A 26,929-nucleotide genomic window follows, 5' to 3' on the forward strand; every position below is an offset into this window, starting at 1 on the left:
CAGTTCAGGAAAGTATTTGAGGAGGGAGCTAGACCTAATATAATAACAAGCCAGTGTGCCGTGTTCACAAATCTACTCATGACCTATTTCCCAGGGCATCATAATTGCTCTTTTTTCACATTATTTGACCAGAATGTCTTGCTTCTAGGCCCTTCACTGTGTGTCAATGCTGAAGTAATTGAGTCCTCCAGACCTACTTCTCTCTCTGTTTTCTGCTTTTGAGAACAGCAGTGGCTCAAACTAGAGGCCTGATAGGTAGCCTGGCACTTTCCCACTTTCCTTTTTTATTTTATTTTATTTTATTTTATTTTATTTTATTTTATTTTATTTTAATTTCTTAACAGCTTTCTACTCCTATTTAAACAAGCACCCAGTCCTGGGGATTGTCTCCTTAACATTCTGCATTTCATCTTCTCCATTCTCTATGCTACTTAATTCATTTGGACTTTTCCCGTTCTTTCTTTGATTATTTTCACAGCCTTTTCATTGTTCTTCCCTCTTGAATCTATCCACGTACTTCTCTCCAAACAGAGCCTATCCTCGCCACTACTGCTGGACATCTGTCCGTTTCCCTGCCTCTTCAGGAGTGCATCCTTCAGTATGCATACGCAGCCACACGGAACTAATAATTGACCCAGTTCATTTTGCACATTTCTACTTCTTCCACTTTCATTTCTAGTATTCTCTCTGCCTGAAAGTTCTTGTGCTCTCCATTCTTTTCTTAAATCCTGCCCATTCCTTAAAACTCTGTTCAAGGTGCCTGGCTGGCTCAGAAGGTTACGCAGCTATCTTCGGCTCAGGTCGTGATCCCAGGGTCCTGGGATTGAGTCCCTAAATCGGGCTGCCTGCTCAGCAGGGAGTCTGCTTCTCCCTCTCCCTCTGCCCTTCTATCCTGCACAGGCTTTTTCTCTAAAATAAATAAAATCTTTTAAAAAATTGAAAGAAATTCTGTTCATGTGTCACTCCATGAAGCCTTTCTAAACTACTTCTGCTTTAGATGTGCATAATCTGTGACAGCCTCAACCTGTTCAGTCATCAAGGCTTCAGTAGTCTGTTGCTTTCTGCCAGACTATGAAATCCTTGAGGACAGGTATCCCATATATTAAACTTTTCTTGCCTAAAACATAATATTAATAGCTGGATTTGAGTAGTCAGGCATATTTGTGGGGAAAAAATAGTGATTAGAGTAGAAGTCTTAGTAATATTTTGCAAGGCCTATAAATTAGATTATATTTTTGAGCTAATTGCAGGCTGGAACTTGATAGTCTGTTTTCCCACAATTAGTACATTCTCAGTGTTGACAGCAAGGAACAAACTTTACTAATCTGAGCCAGGAAACTGTCTGAAAAACACTCTCTGTTCCAGCTAGGGTCCAAATATTTTCTAGAAAATTAATGAACACCATTTCTCAAAAAATTAGAATTTCACTGTAATTAATAGGGCATAACCATGACTTTAAAATCTTCCATACATTGTGAGAAAGAAAAAAACCCCAAATACAACAAACTATATTAGGATTAAATTCTCACATAGGTCACTTTTTCTAAAATACTAGAATTTTTAAAAAATTAATTCTAACATTGTAAGGTAAAGAAGTTTACCTATACTAAATCTCTTCTTAAATAAAACCATATTCCTTTTTTTTTTTTTTTTTTTTTTATTTATGATAGTCACAGAGAGAGAGAGAGAGAGGCAGAGACTCAGGCAGAGGGAGAAGCAGGCTCCATGCCCCGGGAGCCCGACGTGGGATTCGATCCCGGGTCTCCAGGATCGCGCCCTGGGCCAAAGGCAGGCGCCAAACCGCTGCGCCACCCAGGGATCCCTAAAACCATATTCCTTTAAATTTTTTTTCAGGAATAACACCCCTCATCAATCTGACATACTTACTCTGAACATAAGACTATCCTCTGTATACACAGACCACACTACTGCCCAGGGACCAGTAGAGCATGTAGTTTTCCTAAAGAGATAATAAGCATCCAATTGTAAATCTAAATTGCACCAAACAGTCCTGGAGTTTCAAAAAATATCATGCATTTTCAAAATGTCCAACCAAAATTACAGGTTTATCTCTGACTTAGAAGTAGGGCAAAGCCAGGTTCTCACCAAGTTGTTTATCAAACTGTATTCAAGGGAACATTGATGATAAGATTTTAATAGTGGTCCTTGATAATGGCAAATAAACTTGGGATACTGGGTTAAATTTGAAAAGACTTGTTTTTGTCTTTTTTTGTGCTTCATTTTTATAAGACTTCTCAAGGTTTTCATATGATGATAAAGATTCTGTTGATTGTCAAAGTATTAGGGTTTGCAGGGTCCCCAAATTTACCTGACCATAAAATTGTCTCCACTCACAAACAAGCACACTTTTTTCTTCTTCTCACATAATTTGTATACATTCTTCAGAGCTCAATTAGGAAATGCTATCCTAACAAAAAAAAAATTAAAAGTGACAGTTGACAGGAAATCTTGACAACAGCATTTTATTTAAAAATGTTTCAAAACACAAAAATTGGACCTTATGAATTTGAGAAAAGTTCTACAAAAATTTACCTTAAAAAAAAAAAAAGAGTAATAAGAATAATCTCCTTCTACAGAGTCCCTTCGCTGAAAGAGAAACAATGACTGGTTTGCAGAAAAGGTTTTTTTCTTTTTTCTTTTTCTTTTTTCTTTTTTTTCTTTTCTTTTCTTTCCTTTTTTTTTTTTTATTTTTTTGTCTGGAAGGATCATACTTAAATTCTCAACATTATCAAAAATGAAGGTCTCCCCTTAGAACTCATTTCTGCATTGAGTAGTTGGCTCTAACAGGAATAGCTCTCTTGAATCTAAACCAGTCAGGGGCTGTGCTCCTGAGAGGGCAACCTCTGAGAGGTTTGCTAAGTTTACTTTGAGTTTCAAAATTGTATTACTGAATCTGTAAATGGAGCCAGGAACAATTAGATGCCAACTAGGTACCAATGTCTGCTTATTGTGGCTCTAGTTCCTTTTTTGTTGAGGAGATATTATTTATATTAAATACACCATTTTTTAAGTGTGCAATTCTGTGGTTTTTAATATACACACAACATTGTATAAGTATCAACTAATTCCAGGACATTTCCAGCACCATCCTGCATAATCCCTCCTACCTATTAGCAGCCACTCCCAGTTCCCTCCATTTGCTAATGACCATTTAATGCATTTGTCTGTTCTGGAATTTCATATGAATGAAATCATCATAAGTGGCCCTTTGTGTCTGCCTACTTTCACTTAGCATAGTATTTTCAAGGTTTATCTCTCCATACTTTATTCTTTTTCATTTTTGAATAATATTCCGTTGTATAAACAGAAACTATTTGGTTTATCCAATAATCCTTGAAGGAACATTTAAGTTTTTGCCACTTTTTTTGGCTATTTTTGGCTATTGTGACTATGAACAAGTTTTTATAGACATATTTAGTGTTCAAGTTCTTAGGTGAATATGTGTTTCTGTCTTGTTGGATATGTACCTAAGAGGAATGGCTTGGTCCTATAACTCAATGTTTAACTTTTTGAGGAACTGCCAAAATACTCTGCACAGAGGCAGCACTAGCTTCCACCCCCCCTCCCCACATCACCAGCGATGTATGAAGGTTCCAATTTCTTCATATCCTCGTCAGCATTATTTTTCTAAAAATATTAATAACTCTTATAATTCTAAAAATATAAATAACTCTTATAATTCAATAATAAAAGGCAAATAGCCCAATAAAAATGGGCAAATGATTTAAATCAGCAGGTCTCCAAATAAGATATACAAGTAAATGATTAATGAGCTCATAAAAAGATGCTCAGTATCATTAGTCAAAGAAGGAAATGTAAATCTGAACTACAAGATACTACATGTAGTCCTTTTGGGCTTGGAAAAAAACAATACCCTGTAATTTTATCTTATATTTCTTGAAGAGATCCATAGTTAGCTCTAAGGCAATTAACTTCACCAAGTACTATAACCCCTGGTGACCTTTGTCCTTCTTGCCATAGGCATGGATACTCACCTGGTCCATTTCATTATAAACCCTGCTCCTTTTTCTCTTTAGTTAGGCTTGTACTTAATGCACATTATCAGAGATAGAGTCTATATTGTTTCCTGAATCTGTGGTAACTTTCTGTCACGATGCAGGGATTGATTTTATATTCTTAAGAGAACACCTTACCTTTCAAACACTATTTGACTACTCATTCTTTCTGACTATTGCCAGCACACCTTCACTATTGTTTTCAGGTATCCTATCATTTTATAGTTTAATCTTTGATCCAAGAAGCCTTCATTCTTAAATGGGTCATACTTCTTTTTAAAGGCTATTCAAGAACCTCAATTTTAAAACACAATTAAAGATAACAATAGAGCCCTGGATAAAAATACAAGGTGATATTTTGGAGTGTATTAGACAAGATATTAACATTTTTATATCTAAAAATTTATGAAAATCATCTTCACAATTATGTATTTTTTGAGAATGGCTTCTAATTTATGCACAACACTCACACACAGATGTTCACATGTTTCTAATGAAATACTGGTAGAAAACCCTTTAGAATAGGAAGTAGTGACCTACTTAGTTTTCTCTGGATGTTCTATCTTTGAGACCAAAAATTTCACAGGTAAAGTTTTCATTCAAAAGATAATAGGAAGTATTTAGAAGAATCATTCTATGTGCATATTAAAGCCTTTTCATGACAAGGCATAATAAGATCATTTATATATATAAGCCCTGTTCTTTTCCACATGCCAGTAAGAAAAATACTACATCCTATAATTGCTTTAAAAGAGGTCATTAAAAGTGGGAAATAGATCTTTACACAACATTCTCACTTTTACAAAACTGCTTTATTTCCCAGTTTAGAAGAATTTGCTGAAGCATGCACATAGATGTTTGAGAATAAATTATGAGAGGCCATATCGGCAATACTGATTTTAGAAGCTTATGTTTCTCAGCGGAATTTTGATGAATGTCTTCAATGTATATTTATGCATATTAACAACATTTGAATTCCTCTTTGACTATAATACTGCCTCTGAAATACTGAGCAGACTTAAAGCAGACTTAAAAGGTTGGTTTCATTAAAAGTAATGTTTTTCACTTAATCTCTGGGAATACACTTGCCTGTTCCTCTTCATCCAGGTGGCTATGTATATGCTAAAGAAAATAATGTAAACCGTAGCTCCCTGCTTGCAAATATTAATAACTCTGGTAAGGTTGAAATGCATTTTCCCTTCCTCACTTCCACCTTACTTTTTTTTGCAATCATCTGCATTATTTAGCCTGTTTGTTTCAGGGGTAGAAAACTTTTCATTTACCCCTGAGAATCATATCAGAAGATGGAACTTATGCCTCCTTAGAAACTAAGGTGTCTCATGTGAGGTGGCCTTTGGTTTGTAATCCAGGGACACCTGGGTGGCTCAGCAGTTAAGCGACTGCCTTCAGCTCAGGGTGTGATCCTGGAGTCCTGGGATCAAGTCCCACATCGAGCTCCTTGCCTGGAGCCTGTTTCTCCCTCTGCCTGTGTCTCTGCTTCTCTCTCTCTCGTTCTCTCTCTCTGTCTCTCACGGTTTGTAATCCGTTCTCCATCCACTAAACAGTCAATACTAGGGAGAAATATGCAAGACCAGTACCCATGACCTGAACATTCAAAGGGCATCTAAAGCAAAATTTATTTCATGAGTAAGAGGCTACATAAGGCTCTTATGTATTCTTTCTCAACATGTGGTCCTCTATTAGGTATGCTGCCTTTTGATGATTTATATTTAAAAGGGCATGCAGAGTAATTTTAAAGATATTTTCATCTCCCCTCACTGCTAACAGATTTGAAAAATGAAATGTGCTTCATTACTTTTATTGCTTTCCTTGTGGCAATTTCAAGTTCTTATCTCTTGACTTTTAATGCACATGTCAGTATGTTCCTGTTTCATGTGCTATGTCACTGAGCAGAGACTTAAAAACTGATGGTAAAATGTGCCAGGGTTCCCTAACTGTCCATGAAGTGCCAGTTCCTCTTCAGCACAATCCTTAAATGTCAGACCAATTCTCCATGTTCATATCAAGCCTGACCATACCCTGGATCTCTAGGACTACAACACACCTCTCATCCTTTGATCTTTCAGGACAGCTTCTGTAATACAAGAAAAAGTTGTAAGGCCCAATGACCATGGACCATTATGGGAGCTATCTCCAAAATTTTTGCAACTTTGTGAAGATATCAGCTGAACCGCTAACTCTATAACACTGTATCAATGGAGACTAGATCCAAACATCAGGGCTTTTGGGAATCAGTGCTTTTTCCATACCTTCTCAACTCCTATTTAAAAAGGAGGCACTTTTTTGAGGAAATTTTTAAGAAATGTAGGTTTAAAAAAAATTGAAATCAACTTCAGAAAAAAAAATCAAAAGTATCAAAGTGAACAGACAAAAGAATACAGATTTTATGTTCTAATTCAACTATACGTGATAATATTTATTGAACTCTTGTGTACAAGGCCATGTCTTAAGTACTCTAAATGAATAACCTCATTTAGTCCTTAGCTGATGTATGTAGATAATACTATCTTCTCCATGTTATAGATAAGAAAACCAATAATGAGAAAAATGCCCAGGATCATATGCTAGTAATACGTGGCACTGTAAGGAAGATTAAGATCTCTGTAAATTGACACAGTTTTGAGACAGAAGACACTGGGCTCCTAAGGTTAGCCTACTGAAACTAGATTCTAAGGTATCTTTTTTATTTGTTGAGTAATCAATATTCTCTGGAAGGGATAATCTCAACTATGAACTTCAGGTTGCAAATTATGAAATTTTGCATTATATCTACCCTCTTCATCACAAAAATCTTTGTCATTACCACTGAAATAATGTAAAATATAAAAACATAAAATCATTGAATTGTAAATACTCTTAAACTTGGGTGTGTGTGTGTGTGTGTTTGTGTGTGTAGAAACATCCATTTCTCCTAAGAAACCTTTTTGGTGGATATAAAATGTAGATACATTCAGATAAGTAAAAATTTTAGGCAAGTGAATGGGACAATAAATGAATGAGAAAGGCATTTCTTCCCAATAGGAAAGGGCAATATTTACAAAGAAAACACAATGCCTGTAAAAACACAATGAATAAATATTTTGTATACATTGCATAATCTTGAATAAATTGCAGCCAAAGAGATGGAGGGTTCTCTGAAAACAGTAACACAAATAATATCCCTACTTAAGCAGAACACCTTGGGACAAAAAGTGGTGGTAGAAGCATAGCAGTCCAGGCCAACCTTGATAGATTAAAGATAAGGAAACCCTCCCAGAATTCAACAGAGAGAATTAATGAAGCACTAACTTGGTAATCCAACTAAATTTTGCAAATAAGAATGAAAAGTTTTTACTAGAAAAAAAAAGAAAAGTTTTTACTAGAAATTAGCTTTATATGATTAGCATGATTTAGGCATCTGTGCTAAGCCAATTATATAAAAAATGGGATACATATCTTCTCCAAAGTTAAAGGAACCAACCCTGTAGGTATTCTGTTAGAGGTAAACCTGGGTCGTATCAAAATTTCGGTAAAAATAACTGAGATCAAGCTTTCTGGGACAAGTACTGAATTCTTAGGGATGCATGACTTGGGATGACACCACGAAGGTGGTCTGTGCCAGAAGCATTCCCTTGGTGGTAGGCAGAAATGGGCAAGAATGGCCATATTTCTGTGCATGGCCTTTCCTGTGCCCTGCAGGATGTAGCCTTCACGATGCTGGGGTCTGGAATGGGTTGAAGAGAGAATCTGACTCCCCTGCCGTGCCTGTGTATGAACTGGAACACATGTTTGTTGAACTCCTTTTCCATATTTCTACAGAAAGTGCTTTGGAAGCAGTTTGGTCTGAATTCCATGTTGTGTGTCAGGATAGTAGAGAAGAAACAGACAAAGAAGTGAGGTTTAATGTCTTTTGACACACAAAAGGCAGTACACCTTCAAAGGATAAAGTTAATTGTTCTGCTCAACTAAAATTGAGGATCTGCAAGTCTAAGTTCCAATGACAGATGGATCACTGACTGTATGACCTTGGCACCATGCTGCTTTGAGGCCCTTCTAATGTAGAGGCATCCTATGCCAGGCCTGTCCCCGAGGAAGAACTTTATCTGTACTATCACTATCACCAAAGGCACCAATGTGGAAAGGAACTGCAATGGATTGCTCAAAATCAAAAATGCTGACAGGAAGTCTGTCAGGGAAAAGCACATGTGAAAGGGATCTGTGGCTCCTAATCATGAGAAGAACAAAAAATGTTGAGACATTTCAAGTTTGGTCAAAACCACAGAGCAACTGAAAAATACTGATGATGCCAAGATCTCCCCAGAATCTTCTACAGCAGCTCAAGGTCAAAGTAGCAAACATTAGAACATAGTAGATGAAATTCAAAGGGCCAGCAGTTTATAGGGGCTGATAGACAAAAATCTGGTACTCTCTGAGGCTTTCCTTCAAGATGGAGCACCAGTTTGTACCCAAAACTTCCTGTAGGTCCAGTGTAGAGTTAAATTTTGCTCCAAGGAGACAGAAATAACGAGTAATATTAACATGCCAGAAAACAAATAGGAAGAAGGTGTAATATAAATTGAAACTGAATTTTTCTTACATCTTTATTGTTTTTCACACATTGTGAGAGGCTTTTTAAAAAAATCCTTTTATGAGGGCTACCAAAAATTTTAAAACTAAGTTAATAAAAAATATAAAGAACCAGAAAATAACTGAATCAGGTAAGCTTCTGTAACAGTAGACTACCATAAGACGACTCATTTTTATCAGGGGTGTGATACCAAGGGATGCTACAAAATTCTTGTAAATAAAGAAAGCAGATTGCAGTCAGGGTCACTCCTAGCCCATAAACATCCTTCATGATAACAAGAAAAAGATGCCCCCTCTGAGCAATACAGCTTTGTGAATATTCAGGATGGAGAGCAGGCTATGTCTTTGGGCAAATTAAAAGCTGCAACTGTCCCTGTGAGTAAATACAGTCCCATGATGGGCTCCTACTGGCAAGGGAGTTGCAATCTGGATTTTAGCTTCCATTTGCTCCCTTGATAGGGTACTATTGTGCAGTGAACTTTCCACCAACTGAATGTGACACCAATGCCTATACTTTAATCACGGTTTTATAAGCAAAAATCAAGCACAGGAAGTATGTGTATGAAAATATTAACCTTTAATATTAAAGCATCTCTGGCATCTCTGGATTGTGGACTGTGATACTTATATGTGTTTTGAAATTATCTGTAATTTATAAATTATCCACAGCAAACCAGTATCATTACTGAAATAAGAAAAGTAACATTAAAAACTATTAATTTTCAAATCCCTTTTCCTTTGGAGTCTTTTCTCTCATACCATTATTTTTGTCACTTGTCTTCACTTTCTATTACTGTCTATTGTTCCAGTTGTTATATTATAAATGAATTCTGATAGGTGGCATTTGTATGGCATTGTCTAATCACCAGCACTAGATATATCTTCAAGCACTGGGGTGTGGAAGAAGGCAGACTTCAAATCCTGGGCTTAACACTTTCTAATTTGGTCATTTGGTCATTGAAGTGTTCTAAATTTCTAATTCCTAATCTTTAAAGTATAATATTTAAGTAGTAAGATTACTTAAAAAGATACAATTAATGTACATAAAACAGCTATGCATAAGAGATTTTAATATATTATAATTACTATTATGTCTGAATTTCTTCAAAACTAATTATACCCTGAGTAAGAATATTAAAGTCTCTTACAGCTCCCAGTGGCGCTAACTGGTCATTCATCTGAGATGAAGCTGTACTTGAAGTAACTCTTAAAATGTTGGTTTCAGTAATTGATTTTTATTTCCCCTGAGTATATGCAGCTGAATTTGTTGAGGGTTGGGATGAGAATTAGTTGAACTATTGAAAACAGAAAAGGAGTGTTTGTCTAATGTATGGAAAAGCATGTGCTGATATTAACAGTAAGGATAGTTGTGCCTAGTGGCGATGCCACATAGAGGCTGCAGGAGCAAGAGGTAGAGGAAAGGGCAGATGGGGGGGGGGGTAGAGATATGCTAGTTGAGCAGGCCTCTGCTACATACCTGAAACATAAATGAGAATAAGGAGTCAGCCGCTGATCTCTGGCTTGTTAGCTCACTTAGAAAGTAGCACAGAAAACAACTGAGAAATAACCTTGTAGAAAGAGTCAAAGGTCTGATTTCCAGAGATGATCTCACAATTTCTAACTTTTGCAACCTTTGGCTAGTCTCTAGCTTTTAGATTGCCAGTGCTATTTCTAAAATTTGAAAAAAAAATTTGAATGGATTGAGGATCAAAAGACGTGTTTACCAGATCGCATTTTAAACATTTTATGTGTGAGTTAGTATTAGAGTCACACTGGCAGTCTTCCTCTTCCTTTGCCTAGGGCCTCCCAGGTGCTGTACTAGAAGAACAAGAGGAGTACAACTCAGAGCAAAGTTGCAGCAAAGTTGCAAAAGAGCAAAGTTGCAGTGCATTTGCTGGGATGTTTATGCATTCATTGATAAAAGAGATACTTATTCACTCCTTTCTGTGCACCAGAAACACAGTAAGGTAGTGATGTGGTGATACAATGTAGGCGTACAGTAGTAAATGAGCCAAGATTATACTGTTCTTCGTCGCTACAAACAATGCTATGTCAATTCTAAGAAGGGAATTATAGGCTGCTGTGAGATGGGGCAGCAAATCTAGCCAGGTAATTCTCAAGGAAGAGACATGTGACATGAGAGCTGAATGACAAAGTGATGTTAATCAGTCAAAGAGAGGGAGAAAGGGTCTTCTGGCAGGAAAGAGTATACAAATGCCCCTGAAATCAAGGGAGCTTGTATATTGCAGGAACTGGAGAAGGTCAGTGAGGCTGAAACATGGAGGCAAAAAGAAGGAGCTAAGATTGGGATGTACTCAAGTTTGAGTCCATGTAGCTATGGCTAGGCTACACGAAAGATTTGGGTCTTTTTTTTTTTTTTTTTTAATTTATGATAGTCACACAGAGAGAGAGAGAGAGAGAGAGAGAGAGAGAGAGGTAGAGACATAGGCAGAGGGAGAAGCAGGCTCCATGTACCGGGAGCCCGACGTGGGATTCGATCCTGGGTCTCCAGGATCGCGCCCTGGGCCTTTAGCAGGTGCTAAACCGCTGCGCCACCCAGGGATCCCAGATTTGGGTCTTAAAGCAGAATAACCCTATATTCAGTTGGACTAGTGGCATTGGAGAATAAGAGAAGGACATAGAGAAAAGATACTTAGTTAAATCAATGGATATGCTAAAGGTTAGATATATATGGGTGATAGAAACTATGTATTATGTTCCCAATTCTAACTCTCTGCCTATGTATTTTGATGGATAATGGTTCCATTTACTGGTACCAGATTTGGGGGAAAGATCATGACTTCAATTTAGGCATGATGAGTCCAAAGTGATTTTGAGATATCTAAGGGGATGTGCTAAGTAGGTTAATCGAAATTCAGATCTGGCATTCAGAAGAAGAAATCTGGGCTGAAGTATAATTGATCCCTTTCCAATGATACAGGAGTTAGAAGCCATGGGCACAAAGGTGGAATTCCATAAGATAAAGAAACAAGTGAAAGGGAAGAACACTTGTACCAAGCCTAAGACAAAACTGACTGCTATGTCAGCTATATGGACTTTAATAAGCAGCTTAATCTGCTACATAATATAAATGATCTCTGAAGAGTAAATGTCCATAAGTTGTATAGTTGGACGCCAGCCAGTCCTCTAACTCAATTTTGTAGAAACAAATTGTGTCAATTATACTTCTTTTATAGCGTGGAGATACTCATGCTATGATCATGGCATGTTTTTTAGTCAATCTATTTTGTTATTTGCTACCACTTTAGATTATTAAAAAGAAATGCAGCCTGTTTTAGAGACCAGATAACTTACTAAAATCATGCCTTGGTGCCAGAAATATCATTGAGAAAAACAAATGGGAAAGAATGCAAAATTCTTTGATGTAGAAACTCAGAAACTAGACAATCCTCTAAATGCTTTTCTAAGGTTAAAAATGGAATCTCACAACAGATTACAAACTTTCTAACCATTTAGCATTGGAAACCATTAAAATAAGTTGATTCTAAAACTGTGTAGCTCACTATTTGTTTCCCTCTGTTCATCTCACTGCCACTTTTTTGAAAGATTTTATTTATTCATGAGAGACATGAAGAAGTCATAAATATACACACATATATAAATTATATATTATATATAATTATATATATAAAATTTATATATATATATAAATTTTGGAGGTAGGCATATTATGAACCAAGTTATTTGGAGAGCAACATTGAAAGAATACTTGAGCAGTGGAACAATAGAGAAGTAATTTGTGGATGATACCAGCCAAAAAAAAAAAAGGATAATCCTATTTTTAAAAAGTTTTATTTTGACAACAATAAATATTTACTTTTAAAACAAATAGTGAAAATATGGTTAAAAGACTATGGAGTTTAGAATAGTAGTTGGAGAAAAAGTTGAAAATAGAGCTACCCTAGACCCAGCAATTGCACTACTGGGTATTTACCCCAAAGATAGAAATGTAGTGATTGAAAGGGGCACCTGCACCCCAATGTTTACAGCAACAATGTCCACAGTAGCCAAACTTCGGAAAGAACCCAGACCCATCAACAGATGAATGGATAAAGGAGATGTGATACACACACACAAACACACACACAGGAATACTAAGCCATCAAAAACAAGAAAAAAGAAATCTTGCCATTTGCAACAATGTGAATGGAACTAGAGGGTATTACATTAAGTGAAATAAGTCAGTAAGTCAATCAGAGAAGGATGATTATCATATGATCACACTCCTAAGTGGAATTTGAGAAACAAACCAAGATCATAGGGGAAGAGAGGGAAAAATAAAATGATGCAATCAGAGACAGAGACAAAACATAAGAGACTTTTAATCATAGGAAACAAACTGAGGGTGGCTGGAGGGGGAGGGTGGGGGATGGAGTAACTGCACGATGGGCATTAAGGAGGGCATGTGATCTGATGAGCCTTGGGTATTATATAAGGCTGATGAATCACTGACCTCTACCTCTGAAACCAGTAATACACTATATGTTAATTAATTGAATTTTAATAAATTTTAAAAAATAGTAGTTGGGGAAAAAAGAAAAAGCAAACTCATATTAACCAATACTATTTTCTGACATACACATCATTTAAAAATCCACCTTCAGTAAAGAATGATTTTAAATGGAGGTTGGTTGATGTTTTTCCTGATAAACAAGCCAAACAAGCAAGGAAACAGGAAGCCAAAAATATTTGTAGTCATCAAGATATGTTTTCTCATCAGATAGCTGATGAAAAGCTATCTTAGGATTTTGAAAAGTAAATAGAGGTTACCAAGTTAATTTGAAACTTGCCTTAATGAGAAATAGAGATATGAATGTTCCAAAGTCAGGAATTATTATAACTCTAATACTGGCAAACAAAGGATTTTACATGTTTTAGCAAGAACTATAATTAACCAAATTTTTATAGGTAAAGGATCTGAACATTGATATTACAACCCAGTAACTCAAGATTGCTCAGAAATGGCATTTATCAAACTGAACAGTCAGATGCCAGAGCCCACAGGCTTTCTCTCTGTGCTGAATTTGATAATACTAGGAAGAGAGAGACCAGAAACTCAGCTTACAACCTTACTTACCTTACAGCACTGAACTGCTCATACCTATGTTGGAAAATGTGTGGTTCCCATTTTATTATATTTTATCTTCTGAGTTTGAAATTCAGATAGCAAGAAATTCAGAAGTACTTACTTTAACACTAAACAGTAGTTTGCGTAAACAGGACAGGCAGGCTTGCACAAATATGCAAGTTAGCTGTGCTTTGCCTCCAAAGAACGTGGAGCCACTGCATCTATAAGGAGAAAGTCTCATACCTGAGTCTCCCTCAGACGGACCTGCTTTCACATGCCCAGAAGGAATTGTCTCACAAATCATCATAATCTAATACTAATAAAACAAGAGCAACAATGACAAAAATAACAAACCCAAGGTAGGATTTTAGTGAAACATTTTTAGGGAGACAGAGGAGGGAGCTAGCATCCCATGGTTCAGAGTGAAGTTCTCAACAATTACTTAACCATCTCTAATCTTCTAAGACCACTGCCAGAGTCCTTGGCAAGCTTTGAGTGTTTCTCCTTGCCTTCTCTTTCAGCTGTTTTCAGGACCTCTCTCACCTGTGTTTCTTCTTCTTCCCAGAACTCTGAGTCTTCCCCCTGGGTGTTTCTCTTTGCCATTCTTCTGTAGCACAACGTATCCCTCTCTGGGATCCACAATTTTGCATGTTCATCTGTCATCTTGCTCAACAAAAAGCATCCCATGAATGACTGACTTAAGAAGGCCTGGGGTGGTGGGGAGGATGTGTCACTTTTAATAACTTACCATATTTTCTCTGGTCACACTTGGGACTTCCAGGATCTGAATGGATACACGTCATCTCCTCTTACTCTGTTTCTTGTGCATTTTGTTGCATCCAGAATGGCCTCGCGCTAACCCTTAGACCTGCCAGGCACACCTTTGTTTGGTTTTCTCTCTTTGAAATGTTTTCTCTGAAATGTTTCCCACATGGTTTACTTCCTCATCTTCTTCCTCCTTCATCAAAAGTGATCTTCCCAGTGAGACCCCACATTTCAATCCCTGATATTTCCTCCCGGCTTTCTTCGTAGCACTTAACCACTCTCTAACATAGTATATATTTTGCTTATTTGCCTATTTTATATCTATTTCCCCTTTAGAATATAAAGCACAGGAAGGTAGGAACTTCTGTCTTCTTTTTTTATACTCTTCTATCTTTAGAGCTAAGAATAAGGCCTGACATGTAGTCAGAAATCATTACATATTTGTGGTTGAATAAATTGTATCTAAGTGCCAACACGTTGGTGATGGATGAATTTTTCAACTAATGGCTGATTGACTTAAGAAATGCATAAATTTGTATGGAATCAGAAAATTTCAGAATTTACATCAGAGAATTTAAGTGGGTGGAATTTGAGAGTTAAGAGATCATTTGCTTCAGCCTTGCAGTTTGACAGATAAGGAGATTGGGGCCCCGATTGTAGGGATTTATATATCCAGTGACTCTCACATCACAAGTGAGAAACAAGGTTGCAATGATAATCTAGTCCTCTGACCTCTGAGTCCAGTGCCCTGTCACATATAGAGATAAATTTTTAGAAAAAGAAGATATTTCATATTTTAAAGTCTATTTTATATGCAGATAATAATCAGAATATTTGAATAAAGCTCCCTGAATCTTAGCTTAATGTCACTGTCATTTTCAGGGCTTACACTTAGGTAGCTTCTGGCTTTGGGCTGGTTTATTGTCAAAGCCCCTGCAACTTGTCTTTCAGCTGCTGGATATTACTTCTCACTGTATGAGCCACGGGTGATCTTTTTAATTTCACTAAGCTGCTGAAGCTAATAAAAGTAAAGGTCTTTTTGCCTCTGTAGCACTCCTGCTGATACAGAAATGTTTTTTCTATGTTCTCTTGCACTAAATCCTCTTGTTTCTTAATTATCCAGAGGATGGAAAACCAAAAGAAAAAAGCATATGTGTCCAGCCCCGACTGGAACAGGGGAAAATAGTTTCCAAACTATTTCTACTTTTAAAATAGATTTAATAAATAAAAAATCTCTTTAGCTTCAATCTTCCTACATTATTTGCCATTTAAAAGTGACTCAGAAACCACCTTTGTTTTTGGAATAGGCAAAAGAGAAATTCTGGGCTTTTGTTGTTTACATTGGTGGTGGTAATAGACCAACTGTTGCTTTTTAAAAGTTTTTTTTGTATATCTTATAGCAGAATGGACTCTATTTTTAAAACAAAATGCAATTAATTAATGGTTTTAGCCTAAGAGAGATATAATGATTATTCAGTAATTTGGTCCATTTAGAGATAAGGAAACAGGTAAAATATCTTGTCTGAGGGTACACAGCTAGAAACTAGCACAATTTGGGTTTTAATTCAGATCATTCTGATTCTAATATCTAAGCACTTTGACTATGTTATGGCCATAAAGGAGAATTGTCATTCCCCTGAAGAGTAATAACAACAGTTCCTAAACAATTTTTTAAAAAACTTTTATATATTTTTAAACATTTAAATTGGATTCTAGATGCACAGATTCTCAAGAGTGAAAATATCTGGTGTCATCTAACCCATTCTCCTTCTGGCAGCTTCAATCTCTTATGCAATATCTGGGCAACTGAGGATCTGGTCTCTTACTGAACAACTTAAGGGATAGGAGACTTAGTCATTATATTCAAAAATAGGTTGCGTATAACTTTAACGATTAGGATAGTAATTTATTTTGATATAGGTTCTACATCACTAAAACTTTTGAGTTGTGGTCTTTAGAACCGAAATATATCTAGTTCATCAAAAATGTGTTGTTGTTGTTGTTTTCATTTATCAACCTTCTTCCAGAGTATGGAATCAGAACAGAACACAAAACCATAAAACCTCAGGGTAATATACTGGGGAGGTGCATGGTCCAAAAATTAAAATGCTGGTCAGTAATGTTGCCATGTTGAAGAAATTGAACCATGATGAACCTGGAGTCCACAGGTCTGTCTTGTGATCCAAATCCACCTTGATCCCTGCTGTGCTTTGGTGCCACCTGGTGGTGGATGCTCTCTGACACATACTGTGATGTTTGCGTTGGGTACTCAGTTGATTAGTAAAAAGACAGATTTAATCAATGACACAAAGAAGCTCATTATAACAAACTGATAAGAAAGAACAATGTTAAAGAGAATAGAACAAAAAAAAATTTCATTGAAAGAGGAAGTGAGGAAAGCCTGTTTAAGGAAGTGACATTTAAAACTTAAATGGTTCTAGAAGTCAGTCTCAACCTTCAGTTAATGGAAAGGGAAGTAGCAGGTATAAAGAGGCTCAGGAATATAGAAACAATATATTTTACAAACTGTAAGAAAAATAATGGCAAGAAGCTCAATGAGGCTGACAAGCTGTTAATAGGAGCTCTTTTTTTTTTTTTTTTTTTTTTTTTAGAAGGAGCTCTTAATAAGAGAGTAGTTGTTAACTGCAGAAGTAGCCAGAAGCCTGAACTTGAAGGATCTGGAAAAGTTTGGAGGTTCTGAGACTTCAGTGGGAAGCCATTAATGTTGGGATTGATATTATTGAGGGGAAAGCAAGAGTAAAAGCCAGGAGACCAGTTAGGAGATTATTGAAATGGTTCCAGTGAGCAAGCAGTGCTTGTGGCTTGAACTAGAATGGTAACAAGGGACAGAAATAAATAAAATGGCTGATTTGTTGGAAATTTCCTTTCTCTTGGTTTCCTTTTGTTTTCTCTTTTTGCACCTATGTGGTGTGTGAACATGCCTTGCATTTTAGAATGAAGAAAATGAGGTAATTGTAAGGACAATTGGTTACATGAAAACCAAACATTTTTGGTTTTGTTTTGGTTGGTTTCCCTAGATAGACTGTCAGAGCTGTCAGAGCTAGCTCTCTAAGTTGCAAGTATATCCACTAAAATTCTAGCATTATTTGTGTCATGTTTGAAAATGAGAGGAGACTAGGGAACCTGGGTAGATAAGTTAGTTGGGCTTCTGACTCTTGATCTCAGCTCAGATCTTGATCTCAGGGCTATGAATTCGAGCCCCATGCTGGGCTCCATGCTGGGTATGCAGCCTGCTTGAAAGAGAGAGAGAGGGGAAAGAAGAAAGAAAGAGAGAAAGAAAGAAAGAAAGAAGAAAGAAAAAGAAAGAAAGAAAGAAAGAAAGAAAGAAAGAAAGAAAGAAAGAAGAAAGAGAAAGAAAGAAAGAAAGAAGAAAGAAAGAAAGAAAGAAAGAAAGAAAGAAAGAAAGAAAGAAAGAAAGAAAGAAGGAAGAAAGGAGAGAAAGAGAGAAAAAAGAAGCAAACACTGCAGGGCTTCTCATGTCAAATTGACTATCAGACCTCCAAGCCTGTGCTACAGAAGAGAAAGGAAATGGGGTTTAGAAAGGATTTTTTCTTCCTTCTCTATTCTATAAAGGTGTTCAGCTTCCTCTCAGATGTGAATAAGGAAAGTGAACACAGAGGCAATAGAATTTTATGAGTAAGAGCACAGGCCCTGATAAAGAATGCCTAATCTCCAGTCCAGTTCTAACACTTACTTGGGCAAGTTACATAACCTTTTTGTGCCTCAGTTCTACCTCTATAAAATGAAGATAAAAATAGAACCCATTTCATGGAGTTGTTGGGATAATGAAATGAGTAATATGAGGTAGGTGTTTAGAAGAGTATCTGGCATATAAGCAGTGTTAAAAAAAATATTAGTTTTTAAGTTTGTGAAATATCACTATGTGGTTAACTAATTTGAAAATAAAATTGTCACCAATAAGAGGGTTTTATATTTAAAGTGAGAATAAAAGGACAGTGTTTCAATTTTTTCTATCTGCTACCTGGCGATGAGTCACATACTGGAAATAATTTATTGCCAACTTGAACACTCCCCCCTCAAAAAAATCCAACATCAGCAAAAGGATAAAATGAAAGGAACATCTAGGGTTTCCACTTACATCCCCTTTTCTACTAAGAATTTGAAAGGAGAGAAAAAAAAAAAAAGAATTTGAAGGGAGAGGCTCTTGGTGGATGTTTTCTATTTTTCCAAAGATGGAAATCTGTTGGAGGAACCTCTGCACGTAAGAGCATTTTGACACCTCTGATCAGTGGATTGTTAATAAGGAATAAAACAGGACAATACTCTCAAGACAGGTCACAGACTTTACAGTGACTAATCCTAAATATAAATAAAGACATAAACTCTTCACTGCATTTTTTCTTAAAGAATTTTAAGAGATGCTAAAAAGAAAACAGTTTTGTCTGGATAGCTGAGTTGGATGGTAAACAGTCTGCAAGAGTAATATTTCCCAAGATGGCACTCTGTTTTTTTTTTTTTCTTTTTCTTTTTTTTTTTTTTTTTTTTTTTTGTAAACCAGCAGACGGCTTTGGCAATAGCCAAAACATTCAGGAATAACTGTTAATGACATAGCCAGATGTGCCTTAGAGAGTCAACTGTCTGGCCAAACCACCAAATTCTACAGAAAGGGAGAATGAGCTCAACAGGTAGAAAAAATCCCATCATGCATGATGTATGCTAGGAATATTATTGCGACTCAGCAGCATAGTCTTTATTTCCTATTGGGTTTAAAACTCTTAAAGAAGTTTCTCCCAGGGCTACTGCAAGATAACAGAGACCCTCCTAAGTCCTATCCTAGGATCCTCAAAGCAATCACTTGTGTTCCAGCAGGCCTTGATTCATTCCCAGGGCGCACTGTACTCAGTGGTGATTCTTGCTGATTATTACAGAAGAACAACCAGCGTCAGTCATTCAAATGCATTATTATCTAGAGAGCTGTTATTAAGAATTGATTTTTTTAAAACAAATTACGATGCGAAGATAATCCTGTAAAGAAAAACTGGTTCATGCTTCTAGTAGCAGAGAACACTGCCTGACTTCTTCACATGACCTTGTGCTTCTTCTGGAGCTTCTTTGCTGCAGGAGACCTTCCTTGCCTGTCTCTCTCCCCTTGAAGGAGGAGGAAGAGTATTCATCCAAGTGGAAAGTTTGAGAGCTCATTAAGGGCAATTTCTTTTGTTTCTCTGTCAATCTCTGTCACTCTTTCTCCCTCAAATCCAGCTGAGTGCTGGCAAGAAGATGTCTTCTCAGCTGTAAATTGTTCCATAAGAGCTTTCCTTGCCCATAGGTGTTTTGTAATCTCACCTGCTTCTGTCCTCCAATAGCCTTATCAGATTAGGTTGTCTGGGATAGGAGTGGGGGGAAGAAGAGGAGGGTCTGGCAGTTTATTTTTTGAGAGGGGAGTAAATTCAGTTTAGAGGCACATGAGAAAGGCCACGTGAGCTGTTGATGCCAATGAGTACCTAACTGTTAGTGGAGTGGGATAGGGCCAGCAGTATCTCAGGGATGCAAGAATGAAACAGTAGGGGCATTGCACTGGCTTATAAAGTATCTCCAGCATTTGGGCAAGATGGGCCAATTATAATTATAAGGACTATAAAGCTAATTACTAGCTGCTTTGTGCCATTTATGCACCAAGGGAAGCAAACATAGTGGCAGATGAGTTAACTCTTATGTCAACATATGAAAGCCAGAAGACCTCCATGGTAGTAGCATCTGAAGACCTCCTCATGTCCTGAAGTCACAGGCAGACTATTGTAAAGTTCAGTCCCAGGACCTGGTGTTCAGACTACCAGATTTACAAAGATTGTTGAACTAACTAACAGCCCTCAAAAGTCACCTTGGTGGATGTCAAAGCCCTGATAAAGAATGAGTGAGATCCTGAGATGCAGGATGAGAACATGTAGCTTGGATGTCCTTGAGACCCAGACTCTCAAGTGTACCCTGAGTCTTCCAAACCAGCAGGACTGTCTCCTTCTTGATTGGAGACAGCATCCTCTCCTTGCTTGGAGACAACTTAAAGTCTTCACGGGGGATGTGTGCCTTGCAAGATGATTCTGGCCCTCTTCTAAATCTGCCCTAACTTCCCTCATGACTTCTAAACCATAAACTAGATTCACTCTCCACATGGCCTGACCAAGCAACTATTGGGAAGAAATAGGTTATTCATCAAAAACATCACAGGACCTGGCTAATGTGTACCAGCTGGAACTAAAGGAGCATGCTGGAGAGGAGATGAGGATACCTATGATTTAGGGTTTAATGTTTTAGCATTTACACCTATGGCTATTCCTAACAGGCTGCTAATATAGGTCCTTGATGTTGAAAAAATATATATAGCTGGAAAAGCTGGAAATGCATGGATAAAATACTGACAAAAGGCTCAGAAAACTAGTCAGGTCAGAATAGATTTATTATGTAACACCAGAGAAGGGCTGACTATGTTGCCCTGAAGGTCCCAAGGGAAACTCCCATTCACTGGAGTCTTAGGAATCTGCCAGCAAAGGAGGACCAGCATTTTAGATAAGATCAGATGCTTGTTCTCTTTAGGCAGGGCCAAGATTATGCTATACTGTTGTAGATTTGGGTTCTCTGAAGGTAACGGGATTCCCAACTAACAAAGGCCAGGTAGCAGCACTTACTTCTGAGTCAAGATCAATGCAATTCCTGTAGTGGGCAGAATTGTCAAAAGCAACCAGGGATCTCTGACCCATAGGGATCAGTCCATGGTAATAGCTTATAGAACATGGTGATCCTCAGGTCAAGATAGATGGGCAACCCCAAGAGTATTGCTTAAGATCTATAATAAAAAAATGATCAAGAGTGCAAGAACAGAAGGCTTATTTAATCAGCCATAGAAAAGTCACAATCCCTTGCCAGTTTCCAGACCTAAGCCTATTCTCAGATCTAGAGTTCATGGACTTAAGAAAAAAACTAAGTTCTCTTGAGGAAATATTCTTAAATGTCTTTACAATGTTTACATTGTGATTCTCTTAGTCCTTCTTCTTGGGAAGCTATGACCATTGCCTAGGTAACATGTCTTCAAAGGGGAAAGGAGAATAATACTCAAATCTTTTAGGGGTAGTTTAATACAGAAACTGAGAGGACTCCAATACAGGGTACAAAAAGCATCATCATGGTTCCCCTGCAAGAGTGCAGGGAGACTAGTGATAGTGTCTCGGCTCAGAGTTTGTCTCACAATGGGACTGGTATGTCATTTTCCTGGTGTGAGTGTACAGTTGGTATGGATATACTTGGTAGCTGGCTGTACCCTCATATTATTTCTCCAGCCTGTGGTAAGAGCCAGAAGGAGAGAAAAGGCCAAGTAGAAGCTCTTGAGCTTGCTGACTCTGGCCAAGATAATAAATCAGAAGCAATACGTCATTCTACGTGGAATTACAGGGATCAGTGCTGACCTCAAAAACATAAAAGGATACAAATGACCATTATATCCCCAGTAGACCTACCAGTCTGGTACCTGCAAAAGAGAGATGAATTGTGGCAGATGATGTAAAACCATTTATTGGGTAACATGGAAAGTTTTCCATTTTGAATGGGGCTCCTTAGAATGTACAGGCTACATTACCAGCCCTGCTGCTATTTGGGCCATATGTCATAGCAGATCCTATGTGCTACATATTTCTTGATAAGGATGCCATGTACATTTTTGCAAGTACCAAAACAAGAGGCATACCACAGACAGACATCCTACTATTCTGGGGCAAGATGACGTCATCTGCTACAGAGAACTATTCATCTTTTGGAAAGTAGTTTCTACTGTGCTACTAGACCATAGTAGAAGCTTGCCAACTGACTTTAGAGTATCAGGTGAAAGTATGATGGAGATGCCCATCCAGATCTGGGTTTTGTCAAACCCACCAAGTAATAAGATTGGAGGTAAAACAAGATGGAAAGGATACGTTGAAGTTCAGGCCAAAGGAAGCCTGGAGAGGATAAAAATGTTAAAGATAATCCAAAATTTCTCTTCTAGACACCTTTATTGCATTAATACCAATCCCACAGATCATACTGTGACCTTATGGAGCAGTTCCCCATGACCAGATAACAAAATATGATGAGTTCAGGCTGTCATGTCAGCAAAATTCAAGTGTGTTGCCGCTATAATCCACTCAAAGTTGTCTTAAAAGATAACAGTGAGACAAAACCCTCCCATGGGCAGAGCTTTGAATGGTATACCCAATCACCAAGTAACTGTGGAAGAGAAGTGGTCTGAGGTAAGTATATGCATGTGACTATACTACTGATACTTTGACTACATCCATGCAGCACAGTGCTTGAAAAATTGGCCTTAGATGGAGTACTCAGCACATCAAGGATAATATCTATGCCATATCTATGGCATATCTATGCCAAAGGCTGCCCAAATATTATATAGTTACTACCAGTAGTTAATTTTGAACAATCAAAAGAAAAATCAAAATCAAAAGAAAAAAAAATGATGTTAAGTTCTCAATATGGTACCATTTTTCAAGAAACCAAACAGCCACCTGGTTGCAAGTTAAATAAATCAGACCTCTTTCAGCCTGGAGGAAACAACAGTTTGGATTTACAGGGATAATACCTGTTGAGTATGTTTTTTTCCAATCCTTTCCTGTGTTAAAGAGGCAGCACAAGTCTATATGTCTATACATCTAAAAAAGCTTCTGATCACTCCCACCTATTGCTTCTCCCATGGACTCTGGAAAAGTTGGAGTAGCACATCCACATTGCTTGCTCGTTGTGCTCACTGACAAAATCATGACCCATCAGGAGGGAGCCATACTCCTCTACTATGCCTTTTGTCATTCAGGTTAGGTTCAGAGACCAGCAGCTGTCTAGAGTCCTCTTGGCTCCACTCTGAGTAGGGAGCAAAATCCTCATCAATTCTGTTCAGTGCTTATCTCTGCTGAATTTTGAATTTCAGGACTGCTTCTCTACTAAGATGCACATGTAAAGAAGGTCTATGGGAGACTTACCACACCTTTACAGATTCATGTTGCCAAAGACTGAATTTAATTCACCTGCCCTTTTCCGCTAGAACAAATAGGTAAAACTTAATGATATAGAAAGCTTGGTGACATTTTGCTCCAGCATCCCCAAACTGAAGAAGATGTAATTAAATCATTTCCTGTATAATAAACACAGCAAAATAGAAAAGTGAAACTAATCAGCCTAGGGAGTATTACTAAAAAGGAAGGGCAAGGAAGAGGAGGAGATAAATCACCCGTGGGTGCCATTGGGAGGAAATAAGGCAAGTAAAGCCTGAAGTTTGTATTTGGTAATATTCTAATTACAGCTACTCGCTGTGGTGCAGAGTAAATTTAATTTTTATTACCCCAATCCAGCCTTCTGTTCTCATTCTGATAAGCATTACCCTAAGAACTAGCTTGTGGGACTCAAATGAATTGACGTTTGGACTTGATGTCCTGAAGTGTCTTAGGAACTTCATCCCCACATAAGGAGAGTGCAGAGGAATATGTGGATGGATAAAGTATTGATGGCAATGCAATGGCAGATTTGGAAGGAATAACATTTTGCTTCATTCTATTTAAAAACTCTCCTTGTTGTGTTTCCTCTTTTTACTTTTCTCCAGTTTTGCTGGATTAATCAGGTTTTTCCCCCATCTTTAGTGTCTTTTACTGGCAAGGTGATATTACTCATACAGAGTTCTACTTTCTAAAGGCTAACTTACTATTTCTAAAAACTAACATTTCATTCTATATTTCTCAATTGAGGTAACAAATTTAGGTACTAATGCTCCAGATGATTTATTCCCCAAACATCAAAGAGAGTGCTGATTTGAAACCCAGCCTCCACTGATTGCACAGGTATGGGACTGAGCAGAAGGGATATGCGTCACATGACTATTTCTGGGTGAAAGCTATCCATTCTTTGGTGAGAATGGCCCAAGGACAAACACAAGAGTCAGTGGCTGAGGCTGCCTCAATTCTTCTGCTTTTACTATTTGCATTTTCACTCAATACCTTTTGCACTCTCCCATCTTGTGATTATTGATAGGTTCTGCTGGAAAAAAAAAAATCCTGAATTTTTGGATTTGTGCCTTTTTTAAAAAGGCTATTTATATCACCTTTTTGGAATTTCAGAGTTTTCTACTCTTCTAGATTTTGAGGCCAACTTGTTCCCTGTTCCTGTCTGCTTTCCCCATTTTTCTGGTCTTGCTGTGCCAACCTTTTCCATTATCCGGGACATCTATGAATTAGACTTGATATTTAATCTGTCATTGAAGCTGCATTTAATGAGGAAGATGAAGCTATCACATATGTGGCTATTGTGATCTCTATGCTAAAGTCCAAAGGAAAGGACTAAATGAATGAGAATATAATAGATCATTGGGGTTTACTTATATCTTCTTTGTGAAATGCCATAGATACATAAATGTACCAAAAGTTTCTGGAGGCAGTATGTCATGGACAAAATTTGAAAATCCTATAACTTACAGTTAATACTTTGTTTAAGCAAAAATAGCACAAATATTTAGGCTTTATTTTAAAATAAGTCTGGTAAGAATCATTCAAGGGAAAAATGTTTAATCCTTATGACTTCTTGGATTTATTACTTTTATTCTCCTAGTCACTTTCTTTTCCTTTTCTTTAGAGTAAAACATGCAGTGTCTGTCAGCCATGAATTTGCCTTCTTTCAGTACCTCTTTTGTTTTCTGTATTGGCATGATCCACTTAGTTCTCAATTTCTACTTTACATTACTGTGTTGGAGGCTAGTTGTGAACAGAGAGTATGGTGCATACTCAGTGTGTGTTTACCCAGAATTTCACCACCCACTGTTCCTTGTCATTAATTGAAAGAGAAAATAGAAGCTAACAGGAACCAGAGTTGATGTGGCTTATGAAGTTAATGAAGTGGAGGAAATATGAAGATTCAGGACATGGAGGAAGATACACCCCATGATTTACAGAAATAACTACTCTGAATTGAACAAGTTACCGATATTTTTTTTTGATGCAAAGTCTTAGGATATCTAGGGCTGTGTACAAAACCTCGTTATTAGAAATCCAGAAAAATTAATGGAAACAGATTCACTTTGCTACAGAAGGAAGAGAATCAGGGGTTTGGAAAGAGTTGAGTAAAAAAAGATTGTTACTGGAGCAGAGGAAGAATGATTGTTAGGAATGTGAAAGAGAAGTAAGAAATAAAGAGAAAAATTAATGTCTGAAAAGGCTATTACAATGTGATGTAAGAGGTCGTTATTTCAGTGCAATAAAATTGTATAACTAGGAGACATCAGCCAATATATAGCTATAACCACCTTTGCATATAAACCTAGACAAAGCCATCTCTACTGATATAATGATTTAAATATGTCTTTGTTTTTTGTTTTTAGCAAATAGCACAATTCAATTGTAGGGAAACAGTTTTATTGAGTAAGATGTCCTGATAAGCTTATTTTAAGGGGGACAAACTCATTTCAGTTTAGTTCCCAGATGAAAGAAGAAGCATCTCTGCAAAATAAAGTGTGTGAGGGGAGGGAAGTACAGGGATTCTCTGTGTTGTAAGGATAGAGAAAATGGTTAGCATGGCTAAGAAAAGAGTTGCACAATGCCAGGCATATCTGATGAGAATTTACCAAATTATTTGTTAGTGATTTTTATTTAAATCTCACCTTCCATCTCACCTAGAAAATTTCCAACAATTTCTTAATTGTTCCTGAAAGCTTTTTGTTAATGGATTGTTTCCATGGGCTATTTAAAGCTTCATGTGAAGTAGGGTAATATGAAAGAAAATCAAAATACTTTGGGAAGTCAAAAGCTTGCAACTGCAGACAATCTGATTTCTGAAATTTAGGAACATCTTAAAAATATTTCTTTCATTTAGGAAATGACAGCATCTACCTACCTCTATCTATTATATTACTTATAATCATTCAACCTTGAGCTATTAACTTTCTACCCTTCATAAAGCACTTGTTGGCACAATTGAAGAATTAAGTTACCTTAAAATGGAATAGTGCGTAACGATAAGATCTTATATAATTAAATGGTAAAGTAATTTAATGGACATGAAGTATAATGAGTACTAGAAATATAGATAGCTCAAAAGAGAAAAATGAAAAAAGAACTCAAAAAGGAAATTACGTCTGAACTGGATCTTAAAAGATGGGTAAAATTTTCTTAAACAGAATGGAGTAGACATGAGGAACATGAAAGGGGAGGGAAGCATATGAGTAGCAGTGTGGGGATATGGGGAAAGCAGAGTACACTTGGAGAGGGGTGGAGGTAAAGGTTCAATGGCAAGTGGGAATTATAAATAAGTTAGCCAGAAATCAGAGTCTCATCCTACAGTTACCTGTCTGATCCTGCAATCACAGAATTACCCAGGCTCTCTAGGACTCAGGGAAGTACATATGGAAGTATGGGAGTTGATGGAGAAGCAGTGGCTCATGAGGATTGGAATGTTG

The 26,929-nt window shown here is 37.1% G+C and overlaps 1 long non-coding RNA gene across 1 annotated transcript; it reads right to left on the bottom strand.

The window, feature by feature from the left end:
• Positions 1 to 1,817: 1,817 nt before the first annotated feature.
• LOC112650516 (uncharacterized) lies at positions 1,818 to 26,921 on the bottom strand. Its single transcript, XR_003130250.2, has 3 exons — positions 26,818 to 26,921; positions 2,330 to 2,428; positions 1,818 to 1,960 (listed from the first exon to the last, which is right to left on the bottom strand). It is a non-coding gene; the product is annotated as an uncharacterized LOC112650516 (long non-coding RNA).
• Between the last annotated feature and the right edge of the window lie 8 nt (positions 26,922 to 26,929).

The sequence above is a fragment of the Canis lupus genome, chromosome 11 (assembly GCF_003254725.2).
Source record: "Canis lupus dingo isolate Sandy chromosome 11, ASM325472v2, whole genome shotgun sequence".
In the NCBI taxonomy this organism is placed as follows: Eukaryota; Metazoa; Chordata; class Mammalia; order Carnivora; family Canidae; genus Canis; species Canis lupus.